This window comes from Callithrix jacchus, chromosome 8 (genome assembly GCF_049354715.1).
Source record: "Callithrix jacchus isolate 240 chromosome 8, calJac240_pri, whole genome shotgun sequence".
NCBI classification, from domain to species: Eukaryota; Metazoa; Chordata; class Mammalia; order Primates; family Cebidae; genus Callithrix; species Callithrix jacchus.
The window spans coordinates 35,048,320-35,075,828 of record NC_133509.1 but is presented as its reverse complement, the minus strand read 5'-3'; the positions used below and the strand labels follow the sequence as shown (position 1 = coordinate 35,075,828).

Genomic DNA, 27,509 nt, shown 5'->3' with positions numbered 1-27,509 from the left:
TGTTACTACTGGGATGTTCTTTCATAGCCATGCCTCGCTCTCTTCTTAAGACAACTAAAAATCAAAAGCAGCCTACCTTGTAATCTAGCTCCTCCCACTAGGCCCAGCCCCGAGTCTGGCTCAAAACCACGGAATATGGGCCTGCCAGGCTGCTCTCTACTGCCATCTCATGGTAATTCAGCCTCTCTCAGAGAATCAACCTTTCAGTAAGTGCAGACCCTGGCAGGAGCCAGAAATCATAAAGGCTCATGTCTGCCAGAGCAGCAGTCTTTACAACAGATTACGTAGGACATAAAGGCTGAAAATATCAAGAAAGTGACTGAATGAGTTGAACGTTTAAGCAAGGTGTATATCATAACTTGATTACAAAAAGTAACAATTAAGAAAGTATGACTTATGACAGAAGGTGAATCCTGAATCAGAAAGTCCCATCTTTTGGGGAGAAGTGGGAGTTTAGAACATACCAGAATCTTGGAGATATATTTATAGAGATGAACAGACTGAAAGCTCCATTAAGAGTCATCAGTGATTTCAACACAATGACTAGGGCAGTGCATCAGTGTCTCACAGTCTGTAAAAGCAGTCAAAGTCACAATGAAGTCCACTTAGTCACCCACGCCGTGTCACTGTGACAAGCCCTGCTCCCACCAACGTTCATGAGGCACTGTAGTCACAGTTCAGTTCACAGACTCTCTCTGGCACTTTGCTGCTACTTCTCCCATCACTTGGTCATAATTTGGAGCATTTCCATCTATTGGCATCATGCAACTTGCCTTTCTGTGTGGCTGCTTAACAGACAAGTCCATTACAGTATACACATTTGGTTATGAAAAAACACACTTTACATTGAATAAAATTTGGAAACACCCCATAAAGGATTGTCAGTGTATGGCATGCAACACACAGACCTAGGTTATGATTCAAACGGTGTGCTTCGGTACTGCTTCTGTTATTTGTCTTTATTCTCCCCCATTGTATTTTTTCTAAATTTGCTAAGAGGGTTTAGATAATAATAATAACACTTATAGTGTGAGCTGTATTAAATCAAGAATCCAATCTGTAAAGCTAACCCAACCTGACCACTTAGTCAAGATCGTCTAGTGCCAATTTGAGGCAAAAATCAAGATTAGATTAAATATTTCCCTAAAAAGAATAAATCTTCCAGGTTCAAACATAAATCAAACAGCAGTATCATTCTATGCAGAAGAGGCACAATTGCAAAAAAGTTCATGCCTTACCGCCAGGAGTCTTGGGCTTCTGGAGGGCTTCAGGCTGTCAGTCTGTGACCAAGAGATCCAGGATTACGCATTCTATAGCAAATAAAAAACAAAAGAACAAAAATACATTGGAATAGCTACAAATGCAGTGAAAATGTGTCACCTACAGACTACTAAAAAAAGAGAAAATAAATTGGCACTGGTTCATAATTCCCGTTGATTTAAGCAATTCTAGGCCTTCGACCAAAAAGATTTCTCCAAACAAAACTTAATAAGTAAGCCAACAGTGTTGACTAGGGCCTGAAAAAACATAGGACATGGTTATTGCAGCTGAGCAAGACCATCAGATGAAACAAGGACATGGAATAAGGTAACACCAAGGCACACAGGAACCAAGTTTCTTTCTTCCCAATAATTACAATTAGTTCATGGGAAGAGTCTTATTTTGGTTAAACTATGTCTCTAAACTGTACTAACCTATCTTTTAACTAATTTAAATATTGGCAGCCAAGATTCAACTAGAATTTGTTAATAGGTTTTTTTTTTCCCATTGCATTTGTATTTATATGTCTTCTATTTATCACAGATCATAGGAGTTTCCATTTAACTTCTGATAGCAGAAATAAAGTATTTCCTTATAAAAGGGTTTTAAACTTAATCGGGAATAAAGTTAATCTTAAGTAAATAATAACACTTTTTATATATCAACATAGGAAAGATTTTAAAGGTAGTAATAAGTGACTGAGTTTGGGAAACAGAATTTTCACCAAGAAGGGAGGTAACCATACCTGGGAGATTGAAAGCTGAATGAAGACAGAATCAAAGATTTCTTTGTTAATTTTATCTCCAGTATCTAGCACAGTACATGGCATATAGTAGGTACTTGATAAATACTTTTTCAATAAATGAACAAATAAACACCTTCTGGGGAATCTGGAGGATGTTTAGATGTTTGAGCTACTGATGGGCATGGAACAGGGCTTGCCTATGATTCTAATTCTAATATCTGAAACTGTTAATCTAAGAGTACTCTGGGAAAACTTACAGAATATATAACTGAACAGGCTGAAGTGGCCTGATTTCTAAAATTCCTCAAAAAGAAAAGGAAAAGGAAAAAAACTAAAGACAGTTTTAAAGTCCTCCCCCTACTAACACACACACACACACACACGTACACGTACACGTACACACGCACATGCACCTTAAAGCAATTTTCCTCAGACAATAGCATTCTAAGGCAGGAAATCCGCCCCAGATTCAGGCAATAAGGCGGTGCACTACCTGTAAAGAATTTTAAAATAATAATAAACTTCAACTAAAAGTTGATCTACTTTTTATCACCACCTTGCACTGATAATTCTCAATCATGGCAGTGATAAAATATTCCTTCTTCTGGGCAGATAACTTTCACTACCCACTATGCCACTGGGTTCAGAAAAGATGGGTTATGTACTTAAAACAGGTAAGAAATTATGCTGATAGGAAATCTGGCAGTGACAGACTTTCCATACCCAGAGACCTTAAGAGTTCAGGGGTTGATAAAAAGGAAAATATAGGACTTTTCTACATAAAACATTCCAAGAAAGTCTAGACAGGTTGGAAAACAGGAATTGGTCTTCGACATCATTCTGAATGGCTTCACAGTGTGTTGATGAGAAGTGAATACAACCCAGGGGAAGCACTACTCCCTTTAGGCTGAGAGTCTAACAGCTGTGGGCAATTTCATCTGTGACATTCAAACTTAGATATTGAATACTGGTAGTTCATCTGTGCTTTCTTGATCTTTAGAAGATAAGTAAGGAAAAGTGCTGCTTTAATACTGGCACAGCCTGTCAACAGAAAAATATGTAAAATACGAGGTTTTGATAAGCAGGTGATCTTTTGGAAGGCATTGGGTCAGCTGCTCTTGATAATTCCCCCTTTGCTGTGAACTTGCTCTGCATAACCCAGCTCACCTCATATCTATAGCTGCCTCTTCCAAGGTTAGCATCTTGCCTGACTGTGACCCCTGATGACTTGTGTCCCTTCTCAGAGACGAGCTTTCACTCATTTACACTGAGTCCATGAATCGGACAATTCTTGCTCCTTATTGCCTGTTTCCCTGCTGAGCTAGTGCTCAGAATTTAAGCCACTTGTCTCCATACCATTTTACTACTTGTTCAATTGCAGTGGTTAAAACAGTCTCAATTTCTACTAATGCTGTTAATTCAGGATAAATTCTACTGTCAAGAGAAAACACCAATAATGGAAATCCTTTTCAGCTGTAATTGCATTTTCAATGAAGAAACATAGGTGTGAATGCACAAACACACACACACATACACATACACACAGCGTAACATACATTTAAATTACAAACAAGGTTGAAGTTGCCAATTTTCTTGATTGTACTGTATTTCTAACAAGAAGGCAGTCAAAGCTAGCTCAATAAGTGACAATCAGTGGCATAAGCCCATTACTTACATAACATATCTACTGGCCTATGCTTCACCAAGCATTGTGACATGAACTATCTTATAGCAATCCTGTTAGAATTTTAATATTAATTTTATACTACAGATGAGGGGGAAAACACTAAGACCATAAAAGTAAAGACAATTTTTCTAGACCACATTGCCAGGAGCAGAAGGTGTTTAAACTGGTCTTCTTTCTGCTTCCGACTGGAGCAGGCACATTTACTAAATGGCACTGATGCTGCCAGGGTAGGTCTTATGAAAACAGACACGATGGTGATAAAGGACTATATCTATATCAGTGTCCTCTTAGCATCCTGGCAGGGAAAGAAAAGAGACAATGAGTTAATCCCAGCAAAATGCCATGATGTATAAAAGAAAAAAAACAGCTCCACTTCAATTTTGCAGGCACCTAATTCTATGCTTGCAAGGCTTTTGCTAATTCAACAGCCTTTTTTTCATATCTTCCTCTATTTCTAATTATACCGTTTAGCTAACATTTTTCAGTAGTTAGTTCCCAGAAATTTTCCAACATTCTTGCATATTCAGCTTTTAAATGTTTAACGAGAATACACAGGGTATGTGGCCTTATGTCAATCTACCTTCTCTACGTTGCTTCTTCTAGCAAGTATTAGCATAAATAACAACTTGGCCCAAACCAGACCCGGAGTGTGTCAATCCACAGTGATTTCCAGGGTAGGGAATGACAATGGATCCATGAAACATAAATTATAATAAATGCTTGGAAACTTGACATACCACTTCTGAAATGATCTCAGCTTTGCAGCAGGGAGGACACAATGCTTTTACATTGATAGGGGTAAGTCACAGTTTTCCAGATCTTCAAGCTCTCATTTCTAAAACAAGAATAAAACTTATTATCCTTGTGAAGAAAAGGGAACCCTTGTACACTGTTGGTGGAACTGTAAATTGGTAAAACCATTATGAAAAAGGTGTTAAGGAACCTCAAAAAACTAAAAATAGGCTGAGTGCGGTAGCTCATGCCTATAATCCCAGCACTTTGGCAGGCCAAGGTCAGTGGATCATTTGAGGTCAGGAGTTTGAGACCAGCCTGGCCAACATGGCAAAACCCCACCTTTACTAAAAAAAAAAATGCAAAAAAATTAGCCGGAAGTGGTGGCACACTCCTGTAATCCCAGCTACTTGGGAGGCAGGAGAATCACTTGAACTTGGGAGGTAAAAGTTGCAGTGAGCTGAGATCATTTCTAGGCTGGAAAGCCTGGAAGATAGAGTGAGATTCCATCTCAAAAACAAACAAACAAAAAAGAGAACTACCATACAGTCTATCAATTCTACTCCTGGGTACATATCCAAAGGAAATGAAATTATTAATAATACATGAAAAGAGATATTTATACTCCAATATTATTGTAGCATTATTCACAATGGCCAAGATATGAAAACAATATATAAGTACTCACTGGCAGATAAATGGATAAAGAAAATGTGATAAATATTTACAACTGAATATATTATTCAGCCCTTAATGAAAGGAAAATCTGCCATTTGTGACATGAGTAAACCTTGAGGACACTTTGCTAAGTGGAAGAAGCCAAACACAGAAAAACAATTAATGCATGATCTCACTTATATGTAGAAACTAAAGAAGTTGAACCTATAGAAACAGAGAGTAGAGAAGTGTCTGCTAGAGGCTAGGGGATGGGAATAATGGAAGGACTTTTGTCAAAGGGTACAAAATTTCAGTTATAAAATGAACTAAGTAAGTTCTGGAACATCCAATATACAACATGGAAACTACAGTTAATAATAATGTATTACATCCTTGTAATTTGCGTATAGAGTAGATCTGAAGTGTGTTTACCACACACAGAAAAAATTGGTAACTATGTGAGGTGATGAATATGTTAATTACCTTGATTAGAATTATTTCATAATATATATGTACATCAAATCATCATTTTGTACACGTTGATATATACAATTTTTATTTGTCAATTATGCCACCTATAAAGCTGAAAGAAAATCAAAATAAATTCTTATCTTTATCTTTTTCCTATGAAAAATTACAAATATGAACATTTTGATATCAGCAAAGCACGTTAAGTTCCCTGAGAAAACAAATAGGTAATATTATTGCAGAACTGGCAAAGCCCTTTACTACTGAATTAGTCCATTCTTGCATTGCTAAAAGAACTACCCGATACTGGGTAATTTAGAAAGAAAAGAGGTTTAATTGACTTAGGTCTACAGTCTATACAGGAAGCATGGTTGGGGAGGCCTTAGGAAGCTTACAATCATGGTGAAAGCAAAGCGAAAAGAGGCATATCGTAAATGGCAAAAGAAGGAGAAAGAGAGAGGAGGAGGAGGTGCTATACACTTGTAAACAACCAGATCTTATGAGAACTCACTATCCTGAGAACAGCAAGGAAAAATTCTGCCCCTATGGTCCAATCACCTCCCACCAGGCCCCCACTTCAACATTGGGGATCACAATTCAACTTGAGATTTGGGTGGGGACACAAATCCAAACCATATCAACTGGGTTTAGAACATAAAGTCAGAAACCTTTCCCCTTTATAAGTTGTACAAGAGTTTAGCCACCTAGCAATGTTGCAAAGCTAGGTCTAGGCAGTAAGAATTTTAATGGGGATGTGGAAAACTATTTGCCCACTTCTTCTTGTACAAACATCTGTATTCAGGGGCTTATTATTAAGAACCAATTAACAGTGAAAGAGTTTAGAGTTAGAGGCCAAGTTGAAATAACTCAAATTTTATGAGGAATGTTTCAGTTTTTCTTACTCATTATAAATCTAGATATTCATTGGTCAAAATGCATTTACTGACTACCTACTGTGTGCAAAGCACTGTGAGTACAAGACAGAATATGATCTTGTGTTTCTCAAGTACCTACCATGTTCTAGGTGCCGTGCAAGGCACATTTACTTGTGTCTGTGAGTGGTGAGGGGAGACAGGGAGGGCCAGGAGGTATAAGAGGAGAGAAATGGAGTATTCTAGCTTGAGGCTCACTTTTATTTATCGCTGGGATTCATACATATCTGCAAACTTGTGAAATTACCTGATTATTTGCAGAAGAAACTTAGGTCTCTTTATAAAATCAGGCAAACCCACTTAGTCTATGACAGTCCCTCTTTTGTCAGTGGAGTGGAGCAATCCATGGCCCATGACTATCACTTTGATTTGTGTTCTGACCTAACTTTGCATGAACTCATATATTAATATATGGTACTTGTCCAATAAGAGGTATTTAAATTAAAGGGTGAGAGAGAGAGAGAGAGAGTCTTTCCATTTTGACAAGGGTACAGGGTGGTTTATGCATGATCTGACTTACATGTATAAACTAAAGAAGTCAAACCCATAGAAACAGAGAGTAGAAAAGTGGGTGTTAAAGGCTAGAGAAGGGAATAATGGAGGGATTTAAAAATTTTAGCTCCTTGAGGGCTTAACTAAATCAGCCACACCACAGTGGTGGCAGGGAATTATCTACCATGCCTGCATATCAGCACCTCCTCAAACCAACCATCTTACAAAAGTGAAAAGCCAGGCTCAGACGTGGAATACAATGTTGGCAGATCTGGGAACATCAGGAGCCCTTGGCATCGACTTGGACACTGGTGGCAGTGGCCTGGCATGAGGCAGAGACAAAGGCACCTGAAGCATGATGGGGTGGGGTAGCATATTCCATATAATAACTGAAACCTTTTCTTAATGAGCACATATGAGACACCTCTACGGAAGGGGTGCTGCAGGGGCTGAATTTATTACAAGAGCATCCAGAGAAAGACTTTTTACTGTACATAATCCTGCAACATATATTTTACATGGAAAATATATTTTATTTCTCCTAACTGTATGACAGTAAAAGTTTATTAACCTCATCTTACTGATGAGGGGACTGTAGCTAAAACAAAGTTAAAATCGCTTCTTAAGGTTACTACATGGATTGAATGGCAGCCCGTAAAAAGATATGTCCAGATCATAACTCCTGAAAACTGCAAATATTACCTTATATAGCAAAATATGTGAATGAGTAAATTTAACAAGGGGAAGAGCCCATTCTGGATTATTCAGGTAGACCCTAAAGGTAATCATGTGTATGCACCCTATGAGAGAGAGGCAGAGGGAGTCTGGGGGACAGATACATGGAGGAGAAGACACACAGGTGGCAAGGTGACCACAGTGGTGAAGATTGGAGTAATGCAGCTGCAAGTCAAAGTGTGGCTGGAGACACCATAAGCTGGAAGAGGCAAGCAATGGTTTCTCCCTGAAGCCTTTGGAAGGAGTGCAGCTTGGCAGACACCTTGATTTCAGACTTCTGGCCCCCAGAACTGGGAGAAAATAAACTTATGTTTTAAACCACCAAGTATCTGATAATGGGTCATAGCAGTCACAGGAAACTAATACAGTCACACAATAAACTACAGAAGACATGTTTCTGATAAAGTTTGCCCAGCTTTAAAGTCTGTTTCCTTTGGGTGCCACTGAGATTCCCCCTGAAATACTATCAACACATTCCACAACTCTCGGGCCTACCATGACACTTACATCTGTTTCAGCCACCACCACCTTTTCTTTGGAAATACATTGTGAAGGGTTGAGAAACTTAGGCTTTTGGGCCTACTTTCCTTTGTAAACTAAAAAGTACTGGATGTGTTAAGATTTAAAGCAGACATATATGTTGTCAGGGCTATAGGAATTGAGTTCAGATAACTTGTTATGGGCAGAGATGATCCACAAAGGGTTTATGGAGAATAAAGTTTTGAATTGTGAAGAAAAGGATACGTGTATGTGGATAATTGTGAAGGACCCGGTTGAACATTCTGGGCCCTCTGAAGGCTTGAACAATATTTCTAGGGGAAAATTACAAGCTTCATGCAGAGTTCACAGTGGAACCTAACTTGCAACTGAAAATATTGCACCGAAATGAAAAACTAGGTGGATTTAGATCCTGGTTGTTTTTGTTACTGCTGTCATGGATTGCTGCTATTCCTTCAGGAATCAGAGGTATTCTGATTTACTTACTGAAGATCCTTTTCTTCATTTTTTTAAAAAAAGTCCTTCCCATGTCCAAGTTCAATACTGAATTGGTTTTGTAGCTACTTCTCTTTGTGGTCAGGCGTTTTCTCTCTGTCCACATGTCTCTTTCAATGGTATCTGTTTTGCTAAGAGATCTAATAAATTACAAGCCAGACTAGGAACAAACAGAGCCATAAAGGCTGGGTTCTTGTAGAATAGGTTTTAGCTTTATTTCAGCCCTTCTCCCTCACCCAAGGTGAATTAAGCAATCTTTACGAGACAAAATTACCTGCACTCTTGCCTAACCTTAATAATGAAAAAGAGAAGGCATTTTACCTATTCATTGTGAACAGAGTAATCACAATTCGCTATGGCTCACAGAAACAGGAAAAAAACAATAACAACAAACAACCACAACTAATGTGTTTTTCATTCTATCTGAGAATCCGAAGAACCTGGTAGTTTTAACTCTAGTTCATTACAGTCAATGATTTAATTTCTGATGGCAGGGAAGCAAGAAATACATTTATGTCTAAGGTAGCAACAGCAGCACTCCAGATCAATACTTAAAAGGGCTGTAGGAAGGAGGTTCAGTTTCCTCAAAAAACACCTATATATTACTTGTCTGAGAAGAGGGAGGCTGAGAAGGTCATCTGGGGTGCATGCAGCATCTGCCCTCCAGAATTGCGGGTGAGGCAACATATGCAGTGCTTGCCTGCTATGTAAGGCACTGTGCTGTGTCCTGTAGAAAGCACAAAAGGTTCAAAGCACTGCATTAAAAATCTTGTTGGTAAAACGAGCCATAATGACTTATCCCTGCATTAAAAATCTTGTTGGTAAAACGAGCCATAATGACTTAAAGTTTAAATCATAGCCCCAAACAATCAAAACAAAAAGAACCCCAAGTAGGAGTTCAAGACAACAAAAATAGCAAAAGCCAGGCCACATTTAATTACTGATAACTGCTACAGGATGTCAGAGAAGTGGGGAGAGTATATCACACTGGGGTGGTCTGAAAGAATCCATGTAGTATCAAGATTTGAAATGAATCATGCTAACAGGATATAAAGGTAACTTTATGAACTATTCAGTATATTCTGGCATTGCACCAGGCCTGTCTTACTCACGTGGCAGGATGAAACCTCGGTATGCATCGGCTTGGACCTGGGCACATCTGAAGGTAACATTGTTCATTCAACCCAGGATAAATGTGAATATACAGGCAGAAACACATACATTCTTCACGTATTTTACAAATTTGCCCTTCAAGTTCTAATCTTATAAATTTATCCCTTTGGGACTATCTGTGGTTTGTATTGGTCTTAGCTCATCTCTCTTAAATTAACATATGAGGACCAGATTTTCCACTCCAAATAGAGTGACTCATTGACGAGCAGAAAGGAATTAAATTTCTAAGAAGCTTTTTCCCAACATCCTGTACACCTCACTTAACCAATACAAAAATTGCTATGGGCATTATTACTATTTTTAATGGTGGAAGTACTGTTCTATGCTATGTGTAATAACCTTTATGAAATTTAACTCTGATGGACAAACCTCAGATTCTTGGTCTACTAGATTCAACTTAATCATTTGTCCAGGAAATATTACAGATGATTCCTTTGTGCTAGGTGGTATTTCCAGTGCTTCAGATACAACAGTGGGGGAGAAAGCACAAAGTCTGTGTGTTCATGCAGTGCACATTCAAGAGTGTGTGTGTGGCAGTGGCTGGGGGGAGAAAATGAAGGAGTCGTCTAATGAATAAAAGGAAGTCCAGAGTGCAAGGTATCCGCATGTGGAATAATGACAGTGTGACGAGATGATGAGTGACTGCTGGGGCGGTGCAGGTGGGAATGACATTATTTTAGGCAACGTGTCACCAAAGGCTTCTCTGAGAAAGTCATGTTTGAAGTAAGAATCAAATAAAGGCAGTGATTCGAAGACCAAGCAGAGTGGTCCAGGCTGAGATAAGTGCAAGTACAAAGGTGCTGGCATATAAATGAGCTTGCTCAGGTAGCAACAAGAAGGCCAGGAAGGCTGGGCAGAGTGAGAGGAAGTGACTGGAGGAAGCAGGAAGAGGAAGTAGGCATGAGTCGGACCATCTGGGGACTTGTGGGCCACAGACAGGACTCAACATACCTGTTTAGGGCAAATACAAACAGTAATTTTGCAAGATCAAGGGATATTTAGTTAATTTTCAGGTCATTAAATCTGCTGTTTTATGTTAAAGTGGTTACTGGTAATAAACATCTCAGTTACTTATAAGCAACACTTACCAAATCTGTAACATTTACCAAAACTGGAATTTGTTCACCCAGTTTGATGATTCTATTATAGTTTAAATAAAAATTAGGAAATTTTTGCAATATGTTTAAATACTCCTCATTCCCCTTTCACAATCTTATCTGCACAAAAGGTTGGAAAACAAAGAAAAACATTCACAATTACATTAACACCTAACACTAATGAATCACCAATTTTCAGCTGTCTGTCTTCCTTACTTCTTATACCGTCCTCAAGCACACAGCATCATGATGTAGTTTTTAATCATAGCAGATATATGATTTCCATTCAGTGCTTTCAAAGCACACTGAGAGTACGGTACTTATCATTTTGTATGATTTGGTCATCAGCAAGATGATTTCTCGGACTACTCTAAATAAGTCTGGCTAACCCAACTTCATTGATCACTGCTTACAATGGTTTGCCTCCTCTTGCTGGCTTAAATCTTCACTTCTTATCAAAATTGGCTTTTCAGGGTAAAAAAAGACTTGAGACAAAAAGTAATTTCTGATAAGCAGTAATGAGCCTGACTCCTTCTTACTGAGCTCCTTGGGCATAAAAATTAGATTCTAAGTAATTTCTAAATAATTTCTGAGAATTCACAGGAGGAGAATTCCTCCCCATAGTTGAGTGTCATTCAATTGCAAATGAAGAGACACAGTGGTGGAATGGCTAATTAGATGACTTTAACCTCACCTAGCTATGCCTTAACAAAACCTAGAAAATAGGCATTTTTTTTTAAGTTGTGGGTAAGATTTTAAAACTTTCTGAATTGGGGATCTGAATACAAGGATCTAAAGAGCTTAACGGGTCAATGGAGGAGTTAGCGAAACTGATTTTTAGGAATGAATTTTATTTCATAAATTCATGTGTTATTTAGAAAATTGAAGTAGAATAACAAAATACAGTATATTCGAAACACTCTGCACTACTCCACATTTTCCCCCAGACAGTTACCTCTGTTATCACCCAGAGATGAAATTTCTTTAGGTAGAATTTAATAAAATTTCCACCAGAAATTCTTAAGTCTAATATTGGTCTAAGTGGAAAGCAGCAGGGAAAAGAGAAGAGAAAACCTATTGTTTGTTTTGAGGTTATTATAAAAGTTTCGAATTTTAAATGTCTCCCCTTATGGATATCGTAAGCACCTCAAATTTAGTGTAGTCAATACAGACTTTTTTATTTCCACTGTCACTGCCCTCCATCTGTTTCTCTGTGGTCTGTCTGGTTTAGTAAGTCACCACCCAGTGCAAAACCAACTTAGGTTTTCCTTGATTCTCCTCTTTCTCTCAGACCATCCTGCATTCAGTAATCAAGCCATATGCAAGTTGGTCTATTAAATATGTCACGTGGCTGTAATCAACATATCAGTGGGCTGTGTTTTCATCTGCAGGTTCAACTGGGAAGTATCTGATGCCTAGATCATTCAGGCTATTGACAGGATTCATTTTCTGGCAGCAATATGAAGGAGGCCCTTGGCTTTTTACAGGCTGTAGTCTCAAGATTGCTCTGAGGAGTTAGAGGCCACCAGAAGTGGCTAGAGGCTGTTGACACACCTTGCCAAATGGGTTTCTTCAACATGGTCACTCAATTCATCAAGCCTACAAGAATCATCTCTGGCTTCAGTCTGCTGAGATGAAGTTTCACTTAATGCAACATAATGATGGGAGCTGTATCCTATCACCTTTGCTATATAACAAAACCTAATCACAGGAATGACATCTCATTATCTTTACCATAGGTAATTGGTTAGAAACATATCACAGGTCCCATTCACACTTAAGGGCAGGAGATTATACAAAGGCATGAATTCTAAAAGGTGGGAATCATTGGGGCTTATCTTAGTGTCTGTCTGCAACATTTATACTGATGTTCTTCATTAATAGTGTTTTGTTTTGTTTTGTTTTGAGCGTATAGCTTTATTTCTTTTCCTTACTTTGATTTCAGTTGCTTTTGTCCCTCTAGTTTTTCTAGGTGAAAGCATATGCCATTGATGTGAGACCATTCTTCTTTCCTAAAAAAAGGTGTTTAGTGCTATCAATCACCTTCCAATCACTGTGATAACAGTATCCTACACATGCTTTTATTTTAATTCATTTCAAAATACATTCTGATTTCCCTTTTGATTTCTTCTTTGACATACAGGTTAATTAGAAGTGTGTTATTTCATTTCCTAATATATGGGCATTTTCCAGATATTCCACTATTAATTCCTAATTTAATTCCATTGTGGCTAGGAAATATATTTTGTATGTTTTGAGTCCTTTTTAAATTAATAAGACTTCTTTTATGGTCAGAATATTGCCTATCTTGGTAAATATTCCATGGGCCTTTGAAAATAATGTGTATTTTTGTTGTTGGAGAGAGTCTTCCATAATGTCAATTAGGTCAAATTAGTTGATGACATTGATTAAGTCTTTTATATTCCTATTTAGCATACATTTTCTGTTACTTACTGAAATAAATTGTGGAAATCTTCAACTATGATTGTCATACTACTGCATATATGGTGAAAACCTTCAATACATCAGTATAATTTCTACTTTAATTAACCAATTGTATTTCAAAGAGATTTTAAAAATTAAGAGTATTTTTATATATGCTCATACTTTTACCATTCAGTGATATTTATTACTTTGTATAGATCTAGATTTCAGAGCTTATTTATCTGAAACATTTTTTATTTTTATTTTTGTTTTGAGATATATTTTGCTGAGTACAAATTCTAGGTTGACAATTTTATTCTCTCAATGCTTTAAGAGATTTCTTCTCTGTCTTCTGGCTTGCATTGTTTTAATGTCTGTAGTCATTTTTATGTTCTCTTTATGTCTGTATTCATTGTGACTTTTTTCTTCCTTTTGGCTACTTCTAAGGTTTTCTGTTTATCCCTGGTTTTCAGCAATTTGGTGACAATATACCTTGTTGCAATTTTCTTCCAATGCTTGTGCCTGACATTTATTGAGTTTCTTGGATCTTTGGGTCTATATTTTTCAACAAATTTGTAAATTTTTACCCATTATTTCCTCAAAATTTTTTTCATCATGTTTCTTCTCTTTTGAACACTCTAATTATAAATATATTAGCCTGCTTGAAATTTTCCTGTGTGAGAAATTTTGGTTTCTATAGGAATATCTTCAAATTCACTAACCTTTTCTTACATAGTGTCTAATCTTCAGATAGTCTCTTCCTATGTATTTTTAAACCTTGGACAGTTATATTTTATCTCTACTAACTTGTAGAGATAAAATATAACTGCCTAAGATTTAATTTTTTAAATTATCCTCCACATCTAAGCTTAGTATGCTCATGCTTTCTTATTACTTTCTTGAGCACACAGAATATACTTATAATACTGCTTAATATCCTTGTGTGCTGATACTTTCATCTATGTTTCTTCTGAAACTTCTTATATTGATTGATTTTTTTCTCCTAATAAAAGGTGTATTTTTTCTGCTTCTTTGTGTGTATAAGTAAGTTTGTATTGGATGCTTAACATTTGAATTTTATATTTTTGAATGCTAGATATTTTTGTATTCTTTTAAATATGTTTGAGATTTGTTCAGAAATCCAAATAAATTATTTGGTAAGCTTTCCAAGGCATGCTTATCATCTTTGTGATAGAAGACCAGAGCAGTCTTTAGGAATAATTTTTATTGCTACTAAGGCAATACTGTCCCAAGTACATTGCCAGTGCCCTGTTTAATACAAGGTTTTTCCACTCTGGCTGGAAGGACCAAAATTATTACCACCCTTATGTGATCTCCTGAGAATGTTTCATCCATTTCTTTATTGGTTCTTTCTCAAGATGTGGGTGGTTTCCTCACACCCTTGTGCTGATGCGAATGCAGTAGAAGACTTGAGAATACTCATCACGAAGACCTCAAAAGCCTTCTCTCTGTGCAGCTCTTTGCTTTCAGTACCCTGCCTTACAAAGTCTAGATGCTGTGGCCTCCCTGAATTCTCAAATCCATCTGCTAAGTACAGGGGAACTACTGTCATCTGTTTCAGATCCTTGAGGCAGTAAACTGAGATAATCACAGGGATTACCTCATTTGTTTCCCTTCTATCAGATATCACAATTTGCACTGCCTAATACCTATCTTAAAACTGCTGTTTTGGAAATATTATTCTTTTTTCTTTACTTGTTTAAGGTGAGTGCATAAATGTAGTCTCTGGTTCTTGGTTGTCGAAAGAAGAAGTTAATCTTTTCATTTTGTAGCCTATTATATGTACTTCTTTATAATAATGTTGAAGTAGGAGTAGCTCTAATAATTTGAAGCAGTGTTGAGCATAAATAATATTTCCTGATATCCATAACAACTGTATGTGATACTAAAATATTTGTAATTTTTATTGGTGATAAAATCACAGTAGCTACTAATACTACTCTGATTTGAATCTTACATTAATAATTGTAGGAATGTTAAACTTCAATTAGAGGTAAATGAAAATAAAGATTCATTTTTCTTTTACAAGTTCATGGACTCCTGAATTTTTATGAATACCATGGAGGTGCCTGGACTCCATGATAAGAAATACTGTTATAGAGAAAGCCCCCTGATTTTTTAATTTGGGGGATAAGTCATGGTTCACAGAATTTGTTGCCTTCAACACCTTGTTTGGTCAAACTTCCTGCTGGTTCTATATCCTAATTGTTAGTGTGCTCCTAAAGAACAATAAAATTAAGTGGGGTAACAGGTAAAGCACTTGCCATTGTGCTTGGCATCGAATAAGTCCACAATAATCACAGTAACATTAACTATTATTCATCATCACCATCATCATCATGGCAGAAGGGAACCATCTTGGAGGGGAGCTGAAGCTATAAAATTTGAGGGTCCCCTCTTTAAAAAATCAATAAAATGGTTTCCTTTTGCAAATCTTATGAAAATTCATGACTGTATGAACCAAGTACTGTATCAGGATCTCTCTCAGGGTCCTGAAGCCACCTGGGCAAGTGAGCATTCCTGAAACTTAACCTTCATTAAATTCATGCTAAATCTGCTTCTAATGGCCATTCTCCTCTTTCTCATCTTTGTAATTCATCAGTTATTCATCATGCCAGAGCTGTTAAAGTGGAGGTAATGGTGGTGAGAAATGTGGAAGAGCAATGAAGACAGGCGAGGACCACTATCAGGCCTCAATCTTTGGAGGCCTAGGATGAGTATTTAAATCCTGGAGAGATTCTTTTCCCCATATTCCCAACAGTAGGTATATCAGAGTGGACCAGTGACAGAGAACGTATCAATGGAATGGAGGGACCAGGCCTATGTTACTTCTTACTCGATTCCTATCACCTAGTGTGGATGCTCTACACAGTGTGTTAAAACAATGAATGGATGCAGTTTCTTTTTCCAAGAATTTTGTGAAAATAAAAATAAAAAAAGAAGAATGAAAGCAAATGATAAACTTGGATATTGCTATAAGTTGTTTGAATTTTAACTATTGAATCCTGTATTTTCTAATGCTGGGATTGTGGAAAGAGGGACATATTGGGGTGAACTGGGAAAGAAATCTGCTAAATTTTTCTTCAGTGCCTTCCTAATTGTCTGGCCAGCTCCTGTTATTCTTCCTCTAATTATGTTCTCCTAATCCTCTCTCCTTCTAGTGCCTGATTCCTATTCCTTTGGTTCCAACTAGAGTGTCTGTGGATAACTAATAATAATAATACTAACAAAAATAGCTACCATTTACTGAGTGCTTACTGTGTGCTAGGTTCTGGGCTGTTTTCTAAAGGTATCATCTCAAATTCCTACCATTTCCTTGATGTAGATAATACTGATCCTCATTTCACAGAGTGGAAAATCAACACCCACAGGAGCCAGTTAGGAAGCCCAATTCATATAGTTAATAAGTCATAAAGCTAAGATTCAAATTTAGACACTCGGACTGCAGAGGTTGGGCTCAAAACCACTGAGCCTCCATACTACCTGGCTGTAGTAGGAATTCAATTCAGGTGTGATTCATTCAGAGAACGTCTGCATTTTAAAAGGAGTAACTCTGTAATGAAAAGTCTTCAGGACTCAAAAAAATGTAAATGAAAAGTGGGAATATTAGGTTGCTGAAGTGAATAAGAATCCTATCATATAACGTATGTCCTGTGAATTAAATAATGGAGTAAAAAGCTGCGCGTGCGCGTGTGTGTGTGTGTGTACGTGTGCTGGTATGGTAAACCCTCTCTGTGAAGGCATCCTTAACTGTCTCACAGTGAATTAGGTAATTTCACCTCAAGGACCCATCTCAAGATAGCTCACTGTATTCTAGTTGGGTAGTTTTCACAAGATGCCATGCAGTCCTCATGGGCAGCAATCTATCTATTGCCCCAGAAATTTACTTAACAAAGGTGTTCAATACACATTTGTGGAATGAAATTGTATTCTGGAACCAGAAGAATAAAATTAGGAAACATCAAAATGACAAGTTGTAAAATTGCCATGGAAATTAAACGATATTCAGAGAAAAAGCTGCTTTACTCTAAGGAGCACTAATGGGTAGAAATTTAGTTATTAAAACTAGACCATAAATTTTTAAGTGTATTATAAACTCGAAGAAGGCAAGAATTCACAGCCTTTGATTCATATCTGTATCTTATGAGCACAGAGCCTTGTATATATCCACCTGGCTCTCCAGAAATGCCACTGAGTGCATGGAAAAATTGTACTGTTTTAAATATGTTCTCCACCAACCATACCACAGGTCTTGGATTATTCACAACACTAGCTGGATAGCATTATGCTTTTGCTTGATCATTCTTTAGTCTCAAAAACAATGGCAGCCAAAATCATTGGGGTGTCAGATCCGCACGACCAAAGAAAGCATCAATAGAAAATGAGCTTTTATAAAGAGCATGGGCTATCTGGGCCGCAGATGAGGAGGGCTCCTTTATTCTAGGTATTGGGGACTGCTCCATCTTGTAACTTCATTTGCAATAATTTTCAAACCTGTGTATGACACGTCAGAAATTCTGGCCAAAGATGGTACCCACATGGGCTCTTGATCTCTCTTCCAGGCCATCTTTTTGAAAATAGCTGTTAGAAGAGGCTCCTGTTTTGAAGTAGATCAAACAAGTGACATTTGATTCCCCCTCTTTGTGGAGTGGGGCTATTGGTTTTAGTTCATGGAACAAAACTGAAAACTTGCAGACATGCTGTTACTACATAAAATTGGACTCTGCTCTGACCTCGAAATACAGCTAGACCCGAAGTACCATTCCCAGCTCTTTCTTCTCAGTAGGATGCAAAGCTTTTGTGCACATAATGAACTCAGATATTTTAATAGCTGATTTGTAAAATGTAATAGCTGTTATTTTAATAGCTGTTGTCATAACCTCTACAGATTCACTGTGGATTTTTATGTGAGGTTTAGCATTGTTGATTTACTTTTCTCATGTCTGTTCTTTAAGTGACAGAAATTGTCACTTTTGTTTAAAATACATTTGTTGAAAGAGTTTTTTTTTAAAGGGCACTTAAGTCATTCTTATTTAAAATAAATTGATTAAATTTATCTTTCTCATTTGCCTCTCCATGACCTTTTGGGAACTTGGAAATTGAATTTTCTCCTAATATTTTACTTTCTAGCTTGGCAAACATTGACACTATTTTAGATTTTGAACAAAGTTGATAAAGCATAGACTTGTTTTGAAAAATAATTTCAATTTTGAAACAGGAAGTGATAATCATTCTGGAGATTTATCTGCTGTGGTATGAACTTTATGTTTTCTTTTTAAATGAACTACAAATGAGAAGGTAATGAGATCATAAAACAATCAACTAAAATAAACAAGCAAATAAAAAACTCATGGGGGTAATTTCAACTGTAAATACATTCATTTAAAAATAAAAAATGTTCATGTTGTTATTTAATAAATACTATTATTTGACATGATAGCATAATAAGTTACTGAATAGTAATTGCAGTATCCATTATTAAAAAGACCAAATTAAAATTCCTACTAATGGGAAGAAAACAAAGTAAAGATATCCAAAATGTGCCAAAGAGAAGTAGATCAAACAGAATTTTCTATGGTAATTTAACATGCATGATCACATAATCATGTAATAAAAATACTTCAGACGTTTTAGAAAATATTATTCAAAAAACAAAACAAAAAGCATCCCATTAAAATTCAAGATTTTTTTTCCTTAAAATGTCAGTATTTTTATGATAAAAGAAAGGTTTTATTATGCTACATACACACTATAAAAACCACTAATTGCACATAGTCTTATAATTTTTGAAGACATCTCCATAGGTAGATAAAACCTATATTTCTTAATCCTCCATTTAAAGATGTGAACTGGAGCTTAGAAACATGAAGTAACTTGCTGAGATCACATAGATGTTAAGTGTCAAAGCTGCAACTTGAACACAAGTCATGTGACTTTGAGTCCATTTTTCTGTTTGATCAAGAGACACATCCTTACTCAATTCCCACAAAAGTAGTGCAGATAGGTTAGGACTCTTCCCTGACCTTGAAATACAGATAGACCCTAAGTACCATTCCCAGCTCTATATGGACACTGAAGAGCTCCCCGAACAAAATTATTGATTTGCCTCATCATTATTATAATTTGTGAGTTTTGTTTGGTTTTGATTTAGTGCTTGCTGCTGTAAAGAACTCAAAGAAGAGTTATAAAAATTATGTTCTGGGCGGGGCGTGGTGGTTCACGTCTGTAATTCTAGCACTTTGGGAGGCCTAGGTGGCTGGATCATGACATCAGGAGTTCGAGGGCAGCCTGGCCAAGATGGTGAAACCCCGTCTCTACTAAACATGCAAAAATTAGCCAGGCATGGTGGCAGGCACTTGTAGTCCCAGCTACTCAGGAGGCTGAGGCAGAAGAATCACTTGAACCTGGGAGGTGGAGGTTGCAGTGAACTGAGATCGCACCACTCCACTCTAGCCTGGGCAACAGAGTGAGACTATGTCTCAAATAAATAAATAAAATAAAATATGTTCTGGTCCAGGCCTTAACGGACTGAGAGGTTAGTAGGGAAGCTAGCCAGGAAAAGTAGAAGCTGAGTTCTAGGTATGCACAAAACAAGATACCAACACTAAGTACCAATAGCCTTCACAAAAAGACACGATCAGCCGAGAAGTGGAGTGAACAGCAATTCAATGTTTGGTTTTTTTCTTAAATCAACTATATTGAAGTATACTTTACATACAATAGAATGTATCCGTTTTTAGTGTACTGTTCAGTGACCACTAAAACCAAGACTAACAGCATGTTCATCACCCCCAAATATTCTCCCCAGCTTTTTCTCAGTCAATCTCTTTTCCCACTCTTGGCCTCACACAATCACTGACCCAGCAGGGTTTATTTAGATAATTGGAAAAGTGCAAAGTGGGTAAAAGAAACAGTGAGAACAAAGGGAGGACTTATCAGATGAATTCCCCAACTGTTAGAATTCCAGATTATAAACCTAAATAAAATTTTCAGACCTGGAAGGAAAAAAGATTAGGGTTTGTGGGGAAAGGGACAGCCACCTGCTCTCCTATGTAACCCTATTCTTTCCCCACAGTCATTTTCTGGTTTCTCACTCCTCATCCAGTCACCAACCTTAGGCCCAGCACTTATGTTTATCTATAGGATAAAAAATGGTACCTGTAGAGCTCTGTAGTACTGGGAAGCTGTGATTGATCTGGATCACACTGGTAGCTCCAACCACAGTCCTCCTTGTCCTTGCATCCTCACCAAGATTCTACTCAGGTAGTTCTTAGGCTTTCGGGAGTCATAGGCCTCTTTGAGCAAGCTTTTGATCGACCAATAGTATGCACATCAATCATTGTGCATTAACTTCAGGTTCACAGGGCTTCTGAAACCCACTCCCAGAATCCCAAGGCAGTCCTTGGTGTTTATGGTAAAATCTTTGCCATAACCTGTGTTTTCTGCAGCTTCTTTCACTGGACAAACCAGGTAGATACATCTCATACCCTGCAAAAGGAGTCAGGAAAATTTCTGCATCACTGCTTTTAAGCCTCACCTTAGCACTTTTGCTGCAAAGCAGGGTTGTTGATTTTTTGGTTTTTGTTTTGGGGCTTTTTGTTTTCTTTTTCTTTTTTTTTTTTGCCTTTTATAACACTTCGTTCTTCCCTTGGATTGGAAGTGGAGACTTCCACTACATTACACAGGGAAATACTATTCTGAGGCAAAGCTTGTGGAGAAGGGAGTGATGTGTGGCCTGTTGGGAATTAATGCTTCAAAAGATGGAGAGAACACAGGATATTGCAGGGTTCCCCTTGGTCCTGTTTTTCCCAGTAACAGTGGCTGAATGCCAAGAAAGTCACAGACCTCTCTACATATTCCTAGTATGCTCGTATTTCAAATGAAAAGGGACTGGACTGTATCTTTATGCTCAATATTCTAGGATCCCACGTCCTATTCCCACCTTCCCTTAAGTCAAACTACCCTTCCACTTTTATAATTGAAATAAAATATGCAGGACACTTGAGGTCACCTTATGAGATATCCAGCACACACATTTGGAAAATTCAGACATTAGAAAAGCCCATACATCTGAGAAGTGCCCTGAAATGTAAATAGTTTGAAGAAGCCAGTTTCTGAGGGGAAAGCCCACCTCCTGTAAGTCATGCCTTCACAGACAACCCCTGCCACAGGGACACACAGAAACTGCTCTGCGTTAGTGACCAGTTGACCGTAAACACACTAACAAAGTGAGGTGAGTTTGTTCAGGCCCCAGGGACACTGAGAGACATGATGATGTCCTGATCACTATATGGGAAGTGGGGGCATTGCATTCCAGTATCATCTAGCCAACCTGGGCAACACATAAATTAGTATGTCTGGAATGAATGCATGAAAAGAAGGAAATTCTGTGACATTATCTGGGCACAGAAAGGAGAACAGGAATAAAACAGTCAGATATTTCGGTTTATTTTAATAGAGATTATCTCGTTTATTAAACACGCATTAAATGTGAGCTCACCTTGGGAGGGTCTTTGCCTGTGAAATGGGCTGTGAACTCATTCTGTTTGCTTCACTTCTGATCTTATTTTTTAAAAGACAATTAGAATGGTGCCAAACTATCCCCTATGTACAAAAGGTCAGACACTTCTTAAAATAACTCTCACTAGCATCACAGTTGTGGAAGTTAAGATGTGTCTCTGAGAGTTTCCCTAATTCTCTGTAACATTTTAAAATAAGTACTTAGGGATGGCTAAACACATAACTTGTCATCTAAGTATGCAATTTGAGACTTCTAATACTTATTATAAATATGTATTTAGGGATTTTCTTGCAAGAAATAAAGAGCTTCGTAATAACTCTTTTGGAAAGATTCTGCTCTATTGTATCATATGTCACTTAAAAAATTCATGATATTTTACTGATAGACCAGGGTGGCTGATAAGAGATGGTAATGAGACACTGTCAGTAAGACGTGGAGAATCTCAAATTACACATATGATGTGAAGCCCCATTCTTCATAAAGACAAGGTCTGTGGTGAGAAGCTCAGGATACTTTTTTTTTTAAACATAAATAATGCAATACAACTGCTCATATGTCAGCCCCATAAATGGGCAAACACAATTGATATGAACTGGGTCATCCAGGTTCAAGGGAGTCTGTGAGAGGAAGCCTTTCCACAAGGGAAAAGGAGACAGAACCGGCCTTTGGATGCAGATAGCCAGGTGCAAGTTCCTACCTAGGTTCCTATAATCCCTTCTCCAGTCAGAGCCTCATTTCAAAGCACACACATTCTAAAATTGTCTAGACCAATGGACATCAGCATTTTTTAAAATCATGGACTCTACTGGTAAAATTACTGTAAACATATCTCCAGTACCGTATTTTTATTTTTCAACTCTTAAGCTACATATACTAAATATTGGTAAAGCTTAATCCATGTTTTATATTTCAACAAAACATGAGAATATGTGCTACTATTTTCCTCCATGCCTCAATAAATCACCAGGTGCCTAGGTTTTGGGAAGTCACCAAGACAGGGAAGCATGCTCACTAACTAAGTCCTGTGTAGGACATTCCTTGCTTCGTCAGAGTCTCTTCAGAACACACATAGAAGAGTGTCAAAGCCTGTACTCCACAGAGACACATGTGAGCAATTCTCTTGGATGATCACAAAAGTGCTATGAATGGGGGAGACGACGATTTTTTGCATTTGTTTTCTAGAACAAGATTCTGGATAAACATAGCATCATGACTCCCAGAAAGTTCTGACCAGAGTGGAAGGATGAAGAGGGTTTTCCGCATCCCCGTGCTTGAGGCACAGGCAGAATAAAGATGAAGATCGAGTCCTCTCATTGGAAGAAGATGTTCATCTCAGTGGCTTCTACAAGCAGAACAGGTCTCTTCTCAATGAGGATGCTCTTGTAAACATGGCAAAACTTTAAAGCAGCACCCTTACTTCAACCCCATTTTATTCTCTTTCTGCAGCCTTTTCCCTTCTCTAAGTGGACTGAGTCGCCATGGACCTCATTTCTTTCTTCTTACAACAACGAGGCCCTGCTTAGGAAAATATTGTGATAAATAGATTCATCCATCCATTTATTTGAAAAATGTTACTGAGCTCCAACAAGGTGCCAGGTGGAGAAATAAGTGATGGATCAGGCATTATTCCTCCAAGGTCTAGCTAGTTAAGTGTGTGCCCCATCACTAAGGATCAGGTATCAATTACCAGGCCTCCCAAGCATGACTGAGGCTGTGCCGCAAATCACTGAAGCCTCACAAGACAATTTCTATTCATGTCTTGGATGATCAGCCGCACCCAGGTCATACTGAGATTATTTTTCTGGAAAACAGCTCTTCTCCATTTCGTTGTCATACAGATATGAACAAAGATCCTGGCCCAGGTGTCATGATACAATGGCATTAATGGGTTGGGGGTATGTACAAAGGAGTATAGAACCATAGACGGTGACAAGTAAGTGCAGAAGCAACACGATGAACAGCAGCAAGCCAGCCTGTGCAAAGCCAATGACAGGACACCCATCAGCAAATGTGGCCTCCATGACCTTCCAAAGTACACTGCAATTTGGTGGATTTCTAGGTGAGTATATTGGAAAAACTAAACTGCTTTTCCTCTGATGTCACACCACAACCATCAATAAAGGAAACGCCTGTGACCAAATGTATAAGGGTTTTCCCACACACCAAGTGAGCAATCATTTCTGTAGCAGATACCAGATGGGCGTCCTCCAAGACAATTCAGTTCTGGCCATGTCCACCTGAAGGTAGCTTCAAATCACAAAGCTTGAGGACTTACTCTCACAGGACTGAGCACTGCGTCTACGCAGATCACAAGCCCCAGGCTATTTTGCCTGTGCTTCTAACCAATCAGCAAGAATGGGTGTTCCCCCTGCCCGCTCCTTGGGTCTGTGAGCTAAAATGGCTCACAGAACTCAGAGAAACTCATATTTACCAGTTTATTGCACAGGATATTTTAGAGGATACAAATAAACAGCCACATGAAGAAATATATAGGGCCACATCTGAAAGGGTCCTGGGCACAGGAGTTTCTGTTCCTGTGGAGTTGGGTGTGCCACCCTCCAGGCATGTGGATATGTTCTTGTTTACCTTCCCGGAAGACCCCTTTGGCTTTATATGTAAGTCCCCAAGTCTAGTCTTTTGGGTTTTCATGGAGGCCTCGTTGCATAGGCATGATTGATTAAATCATTGGCCATTGGTGATCAACTCAACCTTTAGCCCCTCTTCTCTCCCTAGAGATTGGAGTTTGGCTGAAAGTTACAACCCTCCAATCATGGGCAGCCCTCATTTTGAAGATGCACTAGGGGCTGGCTGCCAGCCACCAGTCAACGTATTAGCATACAAAACAATACCTAGTGCTTTGAAGATTCCAAGCAGTATCTTAGTTTCTCTGAGAAAGGAGATGCTGACAAAACTGACAGGAACTTGAAGCCTGGGCCCAGTGCCAGGATGTCAAAGGGGGAAGATACTCCACTGGAGGCGAGTACATGCCCAAGAGCAATGCATATGGGTGTGCCCAGGGATGAGGCTCCAGAAAGAGGCCAGATACGAGGCAAGGAAAAGACCTAGGAAGGCCCCATGTGCCATGCTGTGATTTCTGGATGTTGTCCTGTGTGCACACAGAAATAACTGAAGGTTTTAAAGAGGCGAAATAAATTTTATAATGTATTAGGCCTGCTGAACAGCTTCTCTCTTTGCTGACCATTTTAAAAGAGTTCTGGAATTCACTACAACACACATGACATAAGGTATTTCCATTTGCAGCTTTCATGAAGCGTTGTTAAAAGTTATAATGCTATGTTTAATTTCCAGCACACCAGCTGTAACTCCATTGTTTCTCTTTCAGAAGGATGCAGGACAGATTTCAAGTAAAGATGGAAGATTTGTTATAAAAATAACACTGAGAAGAAAAATAAACCATTTGTGAAGTTTACTACTGAATTACTATTAGTAACTAAACACCTGCTTTACACCAGATTGAGGCCTGCCACTGGATTATGACAGCGAGTGATCACCAGTGTTCTAAACATATATTTGCATTAATAGATCCTATTTTAAGAAGTCTGAACTTCTATCTTGTTAGTTGAAGAACTGGATTGTAAGCATAATTTCTCTATACAGTATATGCACACAATTTAGCAATGCAATCATAGAACATAATAACATGTACACTAACACAAATATAATCATATTCACCCTTGGGACCCCTAAAGAACAGAGCACCCCATGCCAGCCCCCAACTGGTATGGGCTGGCTTCCCCTAAGGTTTGTGGGCCTTTCTCCCTTGGTCACCCTCACAGTGGCTAAGAAGAAGTCACATCTTCTTTTAGAAGTGATAATTGGTGGGAGTGTAAATTAGTTCATCCATTGTGGAAGACAGTGTGGCAATTCCTCAAGGACCTAGAAATAGAAATTCCATTTGACCCAGCAATCCAATTACTGGGTATATATCCAAAGGATTATAAATCATTCTACTATAAGGACACATGCACACGAATGTTCATTGCAGCACAGTTTACAATAGCAAAGACCTGGAACCAATCCAAATGCCCATCGATGATAGACTGGACAGGGAAAATGTGGCACATATACACCATGGAATATTATGCAGCCATCAAAAATATGAGTTCGTGTCCTTTGTAGGGACATGGATGAACCTGGAAACCATCATTCTCAGCAAACTGACACAAGAACAGAAAATCAAACACCACATGTTCTCACTCATAGGTGGGTGTTGAACAATGAGAACACATGAACACAGGGAGGGGAGCATCACACACTAGGGTCTGTTGGGGGGAAATAGGGGAGGGACAGCAGGGGGTGGGGAGTTGGGGAGAGATAACATGGGAGAAATGCCAGATATAGGTGAAGGGGAGGAAGGCAGCAAATCACACTGCCATGTGTGTACCTATGCAACAATCTTACATGTACCCCAAACCTAAAATGCAATTTTAAAAAAGTTAAAAAAATTGGGCTTTTAAACAAAAAAATAAAGTATAGACTAAATATACTTTTTTTGTTTAAAAGCCCAATTTTTAAAAAGGAACACTTTTACACTGTTGGTGGGAGTGTAAATTAGTCCAACCATTGTGGAAGACGGTGTGGCGATTCCTCAAGGCCTTAGAAATAGAAATCCCATTTGACCCAGCAATCCCATTACTGGGTATATATCCAAAGGACTATAAATCGTTCTACTACAAGGACACATGCACACGAATGTTCATTGCAGCACTGTTTACAATAGCAAAGACCTGGAATCAACCCAAATGCCCATCAATGATAGACTGGATTGGGAAAATGTGGCACATATACACCATGGAATATTATGCAGCAATCAGAAATGATGAGTTCGTGTCGTTTACAGGAACATGGATGAATCTGGAGAACATCATTTTCAGCAAACTGACACAAGAACAGAAAATGAAACACCGCATATTCTCACTCATAGGCAGGTGATGAAAAATGAGAACACATGGATACAGAGAGGGGAGTACTAAACACTGGGGTCTATAGGGGGAAAAGGGGAGGGCCAGTGGGAGGGGGAGGTGGGGAGGGATTGCCAGGGGAGAAATACCAAATGTGGGTGAAGGGGAGAAAGCAAACAAAACACACTGCCCTGTGTGTACCTATGCAACTGTATTGCATGCTCTGCACATGTACCCCAAAACCTAAAATGCAATAAAAAAAAAAAAGAAAAAAAAAAATAAAGATTAGGGTGGATCATATTTACAAAATCAATAATGTTAAGTATAAAAATAAATTTATAATAAAAAGAAAGAAAAAAATTCACATCTACCATAATTAAAACCATATACAAATACATAAATCAATGAAAAAATACTGGAGAGGATGGGACATATAAAAATAAAAACACTATGGATAAGATGGTGGGACAGCAGAAGATTTTCATTGCTTTTTAAATGAATGTTATAATAATATTGCTTTAAAATTTTTAAAGAGAAAATTTTTCCTTCTATTGAGCCAAAATCAACGTAAGTTTCATCTACTGGTTCTTGTTCTGCCCTTTGCAATTACACTAAATAAATCAACTTAAAATATTTGAAAAAAAAAAAAT

General features: G+C 38.1%; 1 protein-coding gene across 14 annotated transcripts in view; it reads right to left on the bottom strand.

Annotated features, from left to right (window-relative positions):
* Positions 1-27,509, bottom strand: part of SEMA6D (semaphorin 6D) — a 591,099-nt gene that overhangs the window by 311,508 nt on the left and 252,082 nt on the right. For 11 of the 14 annotated variants that reach the window (XM_078334172.1, XM_078334196.1, XM_078334182.1 and 8 more), the window contains one exon: positions 1,239-1,310. The gene's annotated coding sequence lies outside the window, so the exon portion shown is untranslated. Of the gene's footprint in view, positions 1-1,238; positions 1,311-4,429; positions 4,528-27,509 lie in introns of all 14 variants that reach the window. The other 3 variants (XM_078334173.1, XM_078334193.1, XM_078334176.1) reach the window with 1 other exon arrangement.